This window comes from Polypterus senegalus, chromosome 4 (genome assembly GCF_016835505.1).
Source record: "Polypterus senegalus isolate Bchr_013 chromosome 4, ASM1683550v1, whole genome shotgun sequence".
NCBI lineage: Eukaryota > Metazoa > Chordata > Cladistia > Polypteriformes > Polypteridae > Polypterus > Polypterus senegalus.
In genome coordinates, this window is record NC_053157.1 from 62,488,741 (window position 1) to 62,501,775 (window position 13,035).

A 13,035-nucleotide genomic window follows, 5' to 3' on the forward strand; every position below is an offset into this window, starting at 1 on the left:
TGCCTTGCAATACCATTACCTCTGGCTCTCGTTCATCCTGCTAATACTAAAACGTCAAGTGAGATTGGGGAAAATGTGCTTAATAATGAAAAAAAAAAAGCCAGCACACAACACACACACAATTTTGTTATTGCCAGTTTTATCCTTTTTTACGAGTTACTTAAGAAAGAGGTTTGTGCAGTTTGGGGGGCACAATCAGATGTGCTCAGCCTCAGGTGCAAATTGTTAACTGTTTACCTTGTAGCATCACGCATTTGTTACAGCAAATGAAATGACAGGAATGTTAATTGTTTTTAATACAGTGTCCTATACGGTCCTGATAAAGGAACGGAAACTTGGCATTCGTTCTTTCGATTATAATGAGCACATCTACACATTTTTATCCACGCATCCATCCATTTTGTAACTAGTGGATACAGTTCAGGGTTGCGAGTTAAACCACCTCACATGTATTCACTCACACATGCAGGCACAGTAACAGCGACAACAACATTCGTAGCAATTAAAAATTAATGCAAGTTTCAAACAATGTGGCTATAGTACACCCTCAAAATTTACGGAGGTTATGTTCCTAGAGCATCTGCGAATTGTGAAAAACTGTGACTTTTGGATGTGGTTAGAAAATGCCTTTTAAATGCCTATTTTTATAGTTTAAACTCTAAATACAGCATGCCCCCAAAGCAGTTTAATTTCGTTGCAAACTCAGCTTAATACATTACCTAAAAAATTACCAAAAAACAGAATGTAAAGGTATACCCATATACCGTACTGTACTGTACTGCTGTCTCCCGCAGTGCTACAATGTAAAATACCGATGTCACCCCTATACGTACTATAATTCATGCAAGTGCATTTTCTTTGGTATGTGCTGTCGTTTTCTGTTATAAGTAGAGTAAATACATAATTTCATTTAATTAAAATACAGTAAAATGTACGGGTACTCACCAATGATGAATGATATTGATGATGATGATGAAGTGGCTGTGCAGATAGATAGATAGATAGATAGATACTTTATTAATCCCAAGGGGAAATTCACATAATCCAGCAGCAGTATACTGATACAAAGAAACAATATTAAATTAAATAGTAATAAAATGAAAAAATGAAAAAAATTAAAATAAAATTAATGTTAGCATTTACTCCCCCGGGTGGAATTGAAGAGTCGCATAGTGTGGGGGAGGAACAATCTCCTCAGTCTGAAGCTACTCCTCTGCCTGGAAATGACACTGTTAAGTGGATGCAGTGGATTATTCATGATTGACAGGAGTTTGCTTAATGCCCGTCGCTCTGCCACAGATGTTAAACTGTCCAACTTTAATCCTACAATAGAGCCTGCCTTCTTAACAAGTTTGTCCAGGCGTGAGGCGTCTTTCATCTTTATGGCGGTGAAGAGGGCACTCGCCACAACCGTCTGGTAGAACATCTGCAGTGAAGGATGCCAACCTTCTCAGAAAGTATAGTCTGCTCTGACCTTTCTTACACAGAGCATCAGTATTGGCAGTCCAGTCCAATTTGTCATCCAGCTGCACTCCCAGATATTTAAAGGTATGCACCCTCTGCACACAGTCACCTCTGATGATCACAGGGTTCATGAGGGGCCTGGGCCTCCTAAAATCCACCACCAGCTCCTTGGTCTTGCTGGTGTTAAGGTGTAAGTGGTTTGAGTCGCACCATTTAACAAAGTCTTTGATTAACTTTCTGTACTCCTCCTCCTGCCCACTCCTGATGCAGCCCACAATAGCAGTGTCATCAGCAAACTTTTGCACGTGGCAGGACTCAGTCATATTGGAAGTCTGATGTATATAGATTGAACAGGACGGAGAAAGTACAGTCCCCTCTGGCGCCCTGTATTGCTGCACACAATGTCAGACCTGCAGTTCCCAAGACGCACATATTGAGGTCTGTCTGTAAGATAGTCCACAATCCATGCCACCAGGTGTGAGTCTACTCCCATCTCAGTCAGCTTGTCTCTAAGGAGCAGAGGTTGGATGGTGTTGAAGGCACTAGAGAAGTCCAAAACATAATTCTTACAGCACCACTGCCTCTGTCCAGGTGGGAGAGGGATCGGTGAAGCATATAGATGATGGCATCCGCTCCCACCTTCTCCTGGTATGCGAACTGCAGAGGGTCGAGGGCATGGCGGACCTGTGGCCTCAGGAAGTGAAGCAGCAGCCGCTCCATGGTCTTCATCAGATGTGACGTCAGAGCAACAGGCGGAAGTCATTCAGCTCACTAGGACGTGATACCTTTGGGACAGGAGTGATACAAGATGTTTTCCAAAGCCTTGGAATTCTCCCCTGTTCCAGGCTCAGGTTGAAGATGCGCTGTAGAGGACTCCCCAGTTCCAACGCACAGGCCTTCAGCAATCATGGCGATATACCATCTGGACCCGCTGCTTTGCTGGCACAAAGTCTTTTAGCTCTTTGCTCACCTGGGCTGCTGTAATTGTGGGTGGGGATGTCTCAGTGCAGTACGATGCAGAGGATTTAAAACTCCTCGGGTGGCGTCTCTTCTTCAGGAGAAGTCGTATCTTTGGGCGGGTCTTCTTCTGGTGTGGTTTCGTGCTGGCTTTTTATAGGTTTCAGGAACATTGTGATAGGAAGTTGCTACATTGTCTCCTGTAGCGAACTGCTGGTACAATTTCCGTGCTTTCTCACGGATGATGTTACCGTCCAAGGGGATGTTCTTCTTCCTGCAGTCGGTGATCCACAATGCCAAGGCAGATTAGACAGATACTTTATTAATCCCAAGGGAAATTCACATAAAGTATCTATCATTCGAGACAATATTTTTATTCCTTACGGTCATTACCTTTTGGCACTATCACAGAAACTCACAGATACGGTATTCCAGATCGCTGCTTCATTCTTCTTTATGTAGCGTCACGGTGCTTTTATTAATGCCATAGTGGCAGGCTATTGTAGCATAACTTTTAGTTCTCAGAGCAAATCCAGTAGTTCAACCTTCTCCTGGAGTGTTTTAAACTTCTTCTGGCGCTTAGGGTCAGTGCCAGAAGCCTTAGAAGGTGCAGGGCAATTTCAGCGACATCTTGTGCGTTTAAGTATAACAAAATGGAAAACACGAGGACACTCAGCTGGAGTCGCGTCACAGGGCAGCAATCAATCGGCAGCAAGGAGAAATGAATAACGCTCTCGGATTAGCTACTTTCACCATTCCAAACCTGGTTTCCCTCAACAGTGGTAAACCCACTCACCTGGAGATCGTCACAGGGCAGCAGTCAATCAGCAGCAAGGAGAAATGAATAATGCTCTCGGATTGGCTAATTTTACCATCCCAAACCACGTTTCCCTCAGCGGTTGCTTCCTGTTCTCACTACAGCACAGTATTATCACGAAAAAGCCATGAAAAATTGCGGAGGATATTTGTGCTTTCTGCTAACAATAGTTAGGTTCTAAGGAAAAATCTGCAAAAACTGAGACCACGAACCGTGAACCGCTACTTTGGGAGCCTACTGTATTTGGCTTGTCTGTATCATCAATGAAATGAGCTGCTCCATTTGTTAATACTAGCATAAAATGTATTTAGACTTTCAGGGCTTGAAGAGCATCTCCCAATTAATATGTCATTGCTGAATACAAATCTGCAAATACTAAATTTGTGTTATTCTTTTAGTTTTTGAAAGTAAACTAATGTTTATGAGCATAACCCTAAAATGTAAAGAACGTAGTAAAAGCACTTATGTTATATATTAGAATGGTAATTTAATGAATGCAGGGCTCTAGAGTGCGACCAAATTTCTCAATGGTGCGACTAAAAAAATCAAAGGTTGCACCGGTGCGACCAGCCGTTGAAGGGGAAAAATGAAAATCTGTGACTCTTAAAGTCTAGCCTGTTGTTCAACAACAGACACACATTAGGCCCATATCGTGGTCTAAACCAATCAGAGATAGTGAAGGGCGGATCTCTCCCCCCCCCCTCCCCGATTGGCCGTGGTCCAGATATTCCTGTACGTGTGTATGCGTTTGAAAATGCATGTGATGCAGTCAGACAGAGAGAGGCGAGTAGCCCATCAGGTAAACAGTGGATGTAGCGCGGATTATGAGAGAAGATGAAAAGAACGATTGACAGCTTTTTCGTTAAGAATGTTAAGTTAGGGCCTGATCCATCCGAAAATCATAACCAATGCTCTGACATGGAGCCATCCACCTCCCAAGTTATAGCAAGCCCTGGTCCGGAGGCGACATTAGATAATGAGCCACATACGATCGAGTCCGAGCCCACTGAAATTAAAAGGGGTAAAGTGTATACATTTGAAAAGAGTGGCTTGACCAGTTTCCTGGCTAAGATACAGTAAAGCCGATAATATAATGCACTGTATTTACTGTAAAGAGTGTGGGAAGACCATGGCCGGCAGTAGTGCATTTGTGACTGGTTCTAATACATTTAGAATTGAAACGCTGAAAAAACACAATGCATCTATAAAACACATTACAAGCGCGATAAATGCACTGCTCAAGTGTCCCTCTCCCGCTGCCTTTCAGCGGCAGGCAGCAACAAACAGATCATCAGGCGAGGCCGAGATGATAATTAAGTTTAACGTTGCCTACAATATTGCAAAGAAGAACTTCCCTTCACTAAATTCAAGTCCGAAATAATTCTTATGAAGAAAAATGGCTTGAACGTAAACCCGACGTACAGCAATGATGTCGCATGCCAATTTATAGGAGTCATCGCAGATACATTGAAAAAAAAGACGTCTGTGCAAATTGCGAACAGAGCGTACATGGCATTCCTGATCGACGGAGACACAGATATCGCCACAAAGGAATGCGTCATTGTGTACGGTCGTATCTTGCAGAGAGGAAGACCTGTGAATATACTTATTGGACACATTGAGGTCGAGCATGCTCATGCCCAAGTCTGGAAGATTTTGATGCTAGAGAGAGTGTGGCCAGCTGGTTTAGTCAAGGCCAAAGATCAAGAAGGTCAAACTACAGGAGTTGGCCATCCAAGGGGCATGTGACTGCAATTTAGGATAGTCCATAAGACATTGAGCCATGAGATGTTCAGTTTGAAGCCCTTAAACCACTTAATTTAGATTTTATTTTTAGTTAATTTATCTTGAGATTTTTTAAGTTTAAATTTCAGCTCAGTAAAGCACTTTAAGCACCAACACTTTTTCAGTAGAATTGTGCTTGCCTTCAAATAAAGAACTTTATATTGACCAGATTGTTAGTTAATCCTTTACAAGTCAATATTGCCTATATGGACAGCGATTAAAATAAATAAATAAATAAAAAAAGTGAGCATGTAAAACTGTAGTGTTAAATGTGATGCGGTTGAAAATTTGGGTGCACCTAACTTTTGTGCTGGTGCACCTAAGAAAAAAAGCCCTGGAATGCAATGCAGTCTCACAGATACAATTAACTGAATACAGGTAACTTCCATAATTCTGGAATAGCACATAGACTAAGAAATATCAAAGTCTGATCAGTTATGCGAGATACTTTGGAAACTACACAGCAAAGGCTCATTTCCAGGAGTTCTGTTACACTGGATTCATGTAAAAATTTGACTCAATTAATTAAATGTCTGTCTTTAGTGAGTTTTTAACAAGCTAATGATGTAAATATAAATCTTAAAATAGCAAATGTTGCAAACCTAACAAAGTAATTCTCCGACAAAACAATTTCAAAAGTATTTTATTAAAAAATAGATTTAAATGGTATGTTTAAATATAAGTATCCTAAATTATTTTGGAATTCACTAATTCAACAGTACAGATATAATAATGTTTGAATTTTTATTTTAGTATTATTTTAAGCATTTAAGTATTTTAAGTATGCATTGTAAGCATTTGTCAGTTGCTGGAGAAAAAGTAGAGAATACATTTAAAATGTGCACATGGTCAGATAAATCAGATGGTCCATGATGATCTCATTCTTTATAAACAGAGCAGACTCTCTGCTCCCATCTTCAGGATAAAAGGTGTTTTGCAATTAGTAAGGCTGGGGAGGCATCAAGAAAATGATTTGTCAAAACCACTGGTAGGATTTGCTTCTGTACTGCTAAACATTTATACAAGCCAAACATTATACAATGCTTGTTTAGAGCCACAGCAAATAAAATGACCAATGTGACTGTAAATGGAGAATGCTAGTCAAGACCACAAACAGAATATTAAGAATTCTGGGAAGGTCCAACCAAGAATTATCAAACACAAAATGTTGTCACCAAACAAAAAATAATTACAAGGGTGGATACTGCTGCCTGGCACAACTGTTCAAATCTTAAAAAAGAAAAAAAAATATTCAATTGTCATTTTAATTAGACAATTATCTAAAAATGACAGCATAATTAATACAACATACAGTATTATTATGCACTCTAATTCAACTATTTAACTTGTGAATTCGGTAATAATCAGAGTTAATAAAGATTTTTTTGCTATCTGAAATAAAAAAAAAGAATATTTATGTAATTTATGTAACATACAAGTAAGAGCTTTCTGATTTCCACACTTAAACCTGAAATGATACCATGTCAACTTAAATTGCATGTAAGATGATACCTGTTCATACATATCTTTCTAGCAGGCTTGATTACTGCAATGCACTTGTTGTTATCCTCCATAAGTGCATTATTTCACCTCTGCAGAGAGTCTAGAATGCCACAGCAAGAATAGCAACTAATTCTAGAATTAAATATCACATTTTCCCAATATTTTGTTTAAAAAAAAAAAAAAAAAAGTGTATACAAGTAGAATTTATTATTATTATAATTATTATTATTACACAGAAATTAGGGGAATATTTCATATGCCTTTTTCACCACTATAAAAAATACACCTTTGCTACCATGAACAGCTAAAGTTAAAGTTATACAGATGTGCTAAAAGGGCCATAATTACAAATGATAACCTGTACAACTGACTTGAGTTTTAAAATACAAGATCCCAGATATTCAATCTCCTTAGCATTGCATTTAATTAACCCCCCAAAAAAACTCCTAAAAAGCGTTGCATTTATTTTTGGCATGAAAAATTACATTTTGAATAAATTTCAAAAGTATAATAATGATACAAATAATAATAGTAATGATGAATAAAAATAATAATATAAGATGAACAATAATAACAAAAATAACATTAATAATAAATACTACTAATGATGCCAAAACAGTATATAATCTCAAAATGAGTCCTTTGTGTGGTAAATCTTAAAGCACAGTTAAAGACACAATTCATTGTCATAGTCAGGACAATAACTGTGTTTCTTTTCGGATTTTCTTCCCTGATTTAGCAGTTTTTGAACAGAAAACTGCACAGGTACGAGTTGGGTTCTGTTTTTTTTTTCTGTTGGAGTTACAGTGGGATGCAAAAGTTTGGGCAACCTTGTTAATAGTCATTATTTTCCTGTATAAATCGTTGGTTGTTACGATAAAAAATGTCAGTTAAATATATCATATAGGAGACACATACAGTGATATTTGAGAAGTGAAATGAAGTTTATTGGATTTACAGAAAGTGTGCAATAATTGTTCAAACAAAATCAGGCAGGTGCATAAATTTGGGCACCGTTGTCATTTTATTGATTCCAAAACTTTTAGAACTAATTATTGGAACTCAAATTGGCTTGGTAAGCTCAGTGACCCCTGACCTACATACACAGGTGAATCCTATAATGAGAAAGAGTATTTAAGGGGATCAGTTGTAAGTTTTCCTCCTCCTTTAATTTTCTCTGAAGAGTAGCAACATGGGGGTCACAAAACAACTCTCAAATGACCTGAAGACAAAGATTGTTCACCATCATGGTTTAGGGGAAGGATACAGAAAGCTGTCCCAGAGATTTAAGCTGTCTGTTTCCACAGTTAGGAACATATTGAGGAAATGGAAGACCACAGGCTCAGTTCAAGTTAAGGCTCGAAGTGGCAGACCAAGAAAGATTTCGGATAGACAGAAGTGACGAATGGTGAGAACAGTCAGAGTCAACCCACAGACCAGCACCAAAGACCTACAACATCATCTTGCAGCAGATGGAGTCACTGTGCATCGTTCAACCATTCGGCGCACTTTACACAAGGAGATGCTGTATGCGAGAGTGATGCAGAGGAAGCCTTTTCTCCGCCCACAGCACAAACAGAGCCGCTTGAGGTATGCTCAAGCCAGCTTCATTTTGGAATAAGGTGCTGTGGACTGATGAAACTAAAATTGAGTTATTTGGGCATAACAAGGGGCGTTATGCATGGAGGAAAAAGAACACAGCATTCCAAGAAAAACACCTGCTACCTACAGTAAAATATGGTGGTGGTTCCATCATGCTGTGGGGCCAGTGCAGGGACTGGGAATCTTGTCAAAGTTGAGGGACGTATGGATTCCACTCAGTATCAGCAGATTCTGGAGACCAATGTCCAGGAATCAGTGACAAAGCTGAAGCTGCGCCGGGCTGGATCTTTCAACAAGACAACGACCCGAAACACTGCTCAAAATCCACTAAGGCATTCATGCAGAGGAACAAGTACAACGTTCTGGAATGGCCCAGACCTGAATATAATTGAAAATCTGTGGTGTGAGTTAAAGAGAGCTGTCCATGCTCGGAAGCCATCAAACCTGAATGAACTAGAGATGTTTTGTAAAGAGGAATGGTCCAAAATACCTTCAACCACAATCCAGACTCTCATTGGAACCTACAGGAAGCGTTTAGAGGCTGTAATTTCTGCAAAAGGCGGATCTACTAAATATTGATTTCATTTCTTTTTGTGGTGCCCAAATTTATGCACCTGCCTGATTTTGTTTGAACAATTATTGCGCACTTTCTGTAAATCCAATAAACTTCATTTCACTTCTCAAATATCACTGTGTGTGTCTCCTATACAATATATTTAACTGACATTTTTTATCGTAACAACCAACGATTTATACAGGAAAATAATGACTATTAACAAGGTTGCCCAAACTTTTGCATCCCACTGTATATAATCAATAAAATGTTTACAAAAAGACGCTCTGGATTGATCCACAATGTGCTGGGTCAACCGCATGTCTTTAGTGGTAATGTGGACAGTTGATATGGGGCAATGATTTGTTCTACAAGCTGGCATGTAAAGTTTTACCAGCTTTCTGCTTGTATAACATGAATGCATTCAAAATGCACTGTTCCACCAGATGATGAAATATCTTTCTGGCAGCATTTCTTTTGTTGCTTCCACGTAATGGGATAGAAAGTCAATTCTTGATCCACACGATGTATAGTGTCCATTGTGCTACTATAGTCTATCACAGCACAAGCCTTTGCAACCTGCTACAGTGACTGTCGCTGTCCTTCCATTTCAGCATAAGCACTTTACCCTTTTGCCAAACAACTAGCGCACCCCACTGTAATTTAGCTCTACCAAAGTTTTCAGGCATGCCAAGACGGTTCCATATGTGTCAATCTTTCTTTACAGCAAGATGTCAGATAGCTCTGATGAAATATAAAGATTGTCCATGGTTACACAGTAATCTCGATCCAGCAGAGCATCTGTCCAGGTCAGTATTGATGACGTAGCAACGCTGATTGTATTTCTAATCAAATATTGTTACTTTTCCTTTGTAGAGAACAGCATTCCAAATGTATCCCATTTTAGATTCACAAAGTTCATACAACTTTATGCCAAATCCTGCTCTGTTTGACTCATTGTACTGTATCCATGACAGTCTGCCCTAATAAGCCATGAGACATCACGGTCTGAAATGTAAATGCACCGAAATTTTACTACAATGGCCTGGTATATCTCCTAAATTTTATTCAGTTTGGGTGCTAGATAAGTATTCTCTTCAAAGTCTTCATTTTTTGGTACAGTAAATATATTTCGTAATTAGTGAAAACCTACACTCAAACGCAGGCTATCCAAAGAACAGCTGCAATGACAGCACTTTCGCAGCCTGACTGATTCGCAATTCTAACGCTTATGCAAGACAAATCTGTACAGTTGCCTGAGTGACACTCAGGGCTAACACTTTTAGCACTTTTTTATAGTTTTCACAGCCCATGTAATGCTGAAGTCTAACACTAAGGATGTTAAAAACATGCATTAAAGGAAAATACCCAAGATAAAAAAGTATAGAAATGATGTCAAATAAACTATAATGCTAAGTAATAACTCTAGGTTACACCCTTTAGTGATTTTTTTTTATAATCTGCTCATTTGAACATAAATGGTATTTAATTTTATAGACAAAATTTAAAGACATATTTTATTATTAAAGCATATGTATGGATTTAATAATGAACAAGAAAATGGTTTACAATTTGTATCAGTTTTAAAATGTTTATTATATTGCAAAATATCAATGCTGCATATAGTATGATACCAATACTGACTATAATGAAAAAAGTCTGAGTAGTTCAAGACAGATAACTGAAACAACCAATGTATCTTCTTCTACAGTACTATCCTCAAAAGAGCCCTCAAAACAGCAGTCTGTCTCAATAATGAAGTCAACCAGTTTATATATCAGTTCATCAAGATTAAGAGTACTGTTAAGTTTAAACAGAACAAAAAAATTATTTTTTGCTTTTCTGACCAACATACAATACATTGCCACTTTCTGGTACCCTAATCAGCAGGTATTACTAGTGAAACTTCTAAATTCTTCTTTAATTAAATTAATATTTAAAAAATAACGACATTTTATTCAAAGCCAGCAATTACATATATTCAGTCTTATGGCGCTTTTCCACTGCATAGTACGGCACGACACGGTTCAGTTCAGCTCACTTTTGGGGGGTTTTCCACTGGGAACAGTACCTGGTACCTGGTCCTTTTTTTAGTACCACCTCAGCCGAGGTTCCAAGCGCCGAACCATTACCAAAACGTGACGTGTAAACTCTGCTGGTCACTGATTGGCCGGAGAAAATCGTCATTACTGCGTCTTTTCTTTAAAGGTACACACACGCGGAAGTTTGTGTCCCGTCTCTCCATCGCTGGACGCAGTTTGTTGCATAAGTGGATGAATGTTTCTTCAGACATTCGAAAGTTCTCCAGCCACTGAGTGTTTGTAAAACCGGGAACAATCACATCCCACCACTCTGAAGCACGGTTAAATGTCCAAACAGATGGTCTGTTGCGGCGACTTTTTTGCAAAATGTGGAAGATCTGTAATATACAGAATCAGCATTTTAATGTTACACTGGCAGTAAAGTTCATTTTATGCTTTGCAACAGTGATAAAAGTTAGCTAGTGATTTTAGATGCTTACCGTTGCGCGTCGTCGAGCTAAAGTGTTGTCGTTGTCTGCGTGTTGTTGTAAAAGTTCCACGGTGTCACGGCAGTAGAGGCGGCGCAACTATAACAACACGTGAATAATCCCGCCCACTCTAAAGCAGTACTAAACTGCAGTGAAAGCGAACTGAGCCGAACCAAGGTGAGCTGTACTGAACCGTGCTGTGCCGTACTATGCAGTGGAAAAGCGCCTTTAAATCCATCTAGTTTTAGTGAACATATTAAATTCTACCAACTCTGCTGAAAAAAATTAGAATCTGTCATTTATAACTTGGATAGTTCAAAACAACACTGTCTTTTGCTCATAGATTTTGAAAAAAGTTAATGTTGACATTTGATGCCTGGGTTTCCCAGAGCTGGCATACTACCTATGAACCTATATCAATATCTCTCTCTCTATATATATATCTCTATCTATCTATATCTATCTATCTCTATATCTATCTATCTATCTATCTCTCTCTCTATATATATATATATATATATATATATATATATATCTCTATATCTATATCTATATATATATATATATATAAAAATATATCAAGACATAAACCTAGGATGGACAGGGCAATAAGGAAACAAACACACAGCTGGTGTAGGTACAAAAGTAAGCAGTGCTTTTATAACAGTCAAAGTGTTCCAAAATTGAAGTGCAGTCTTTCAAACATAAATAATTCTCAAAAAACACCAAATGTTTTCTGTGGAGGTTAAAAACTCACAAATAATCCAATAAATGGTTAAAAGCCATAGCTTAAAAGGTAGTCAGGTACCTGTCAATTAAAACCATCATGAGCTGCAGTACATCCATTTTAAATTTCGTCTGATCAACAATGGGAGACATCAACTGGCAAGCTCAGTCATACTTCAAGCTGGCTCATAAACCTGCCAGTATTCTGTTGAATATTATACTTTGAATGCAAAACTCTTACTCAGAATGCCTAAACATTGTTGAAGACCAGCTTCAAGCAATACTTTTACAGATTAAAAAAACATTAACATTCAACCATATTCTACCAAAATAAAGCTAAACACCACCAACATACTGAAAATCTCAACAATCAGTCAGTGATTCTACACAGCTGCCTGCCAGTTTAATCAAGTCAGCTGCATCAAAATCTCATTGTTCTAGCAATTAGAACAGTTCAAAGTATGACAGATATGGTAATGAATTTAATTCCTATAGCCCAATGCAATGGTTTTCAAACTTGGGGTCTGGAGCAGTACTGGAGAGACTGGAAATAAAAAAAATCAATTATTCCACATTTGATTTGCTTTACAGTTTTTAAATAAACATAATTTAGCATTCAGTGGTTGCAAAATAGTATGCCTATATCAGTGTAGATATAGCTCAGAGATATCATATGACACCTGATCACATTTCTATAAGCATTTGCTTTGATTATGATATTGAATATTACCCTAAATCTTGCTGTGTGATTACTGCTGGCAGTAACCAAGATCACGGTTCTTGCTTTTTCTACAGTAACATTAACTGTTGTATTTTACAGCATATGCCATTAATTCCACAGGCAGTTTTCCCAGCCAAGATTGATGAGAAGATTAAGTGATTGTTGTACTTAAAGAATTAATAAAACAGAAGGTGAAACTGAAAACTCTACAGATATAACAATACATTTCTGAATTTTAACCCAGAAAGCAAGATCTGTGAGGCAATAGTACTAAAAACGGTGTGCTTCGTACAATAAAATAATTAGCTTGAACTATTTTTTCTTTTTAATTCATTACTATAAAAGTAAATACTACAAACCTTATTTGTATCCAAGTGATTATAGAAGTAATCAACAGA

General features: G+C 38.1%; 1 protein-coding gene across 3 annotated transcripts in view; it reads right to left on the reverse strand.

Annotated features, from left to right (window-relative positions):
• tjp2a (tight junction protein 2a (zona occludens 2)) overlaps nt 1-13,035 on the reverse strand; it is a 237,816-nt gene that overhangs the window by 118,951 nt on the left and 105,830 nt on the right. Inside the window, exon 2 of one of the 3 annotated variants that reach the window (XM_039750762.1) lies at nt 946-981. The exons of the other annotated variants lie outside the window; for them this stretch is intronic. The gene's annotated coding sequence lies outside the window, so the exon portion shown is untranslated. The remainder of the gene's footprint in view (nt 1-945; nt 982-13,035) is intronic. 3 annotated transcript variants of the gene reach the window in all.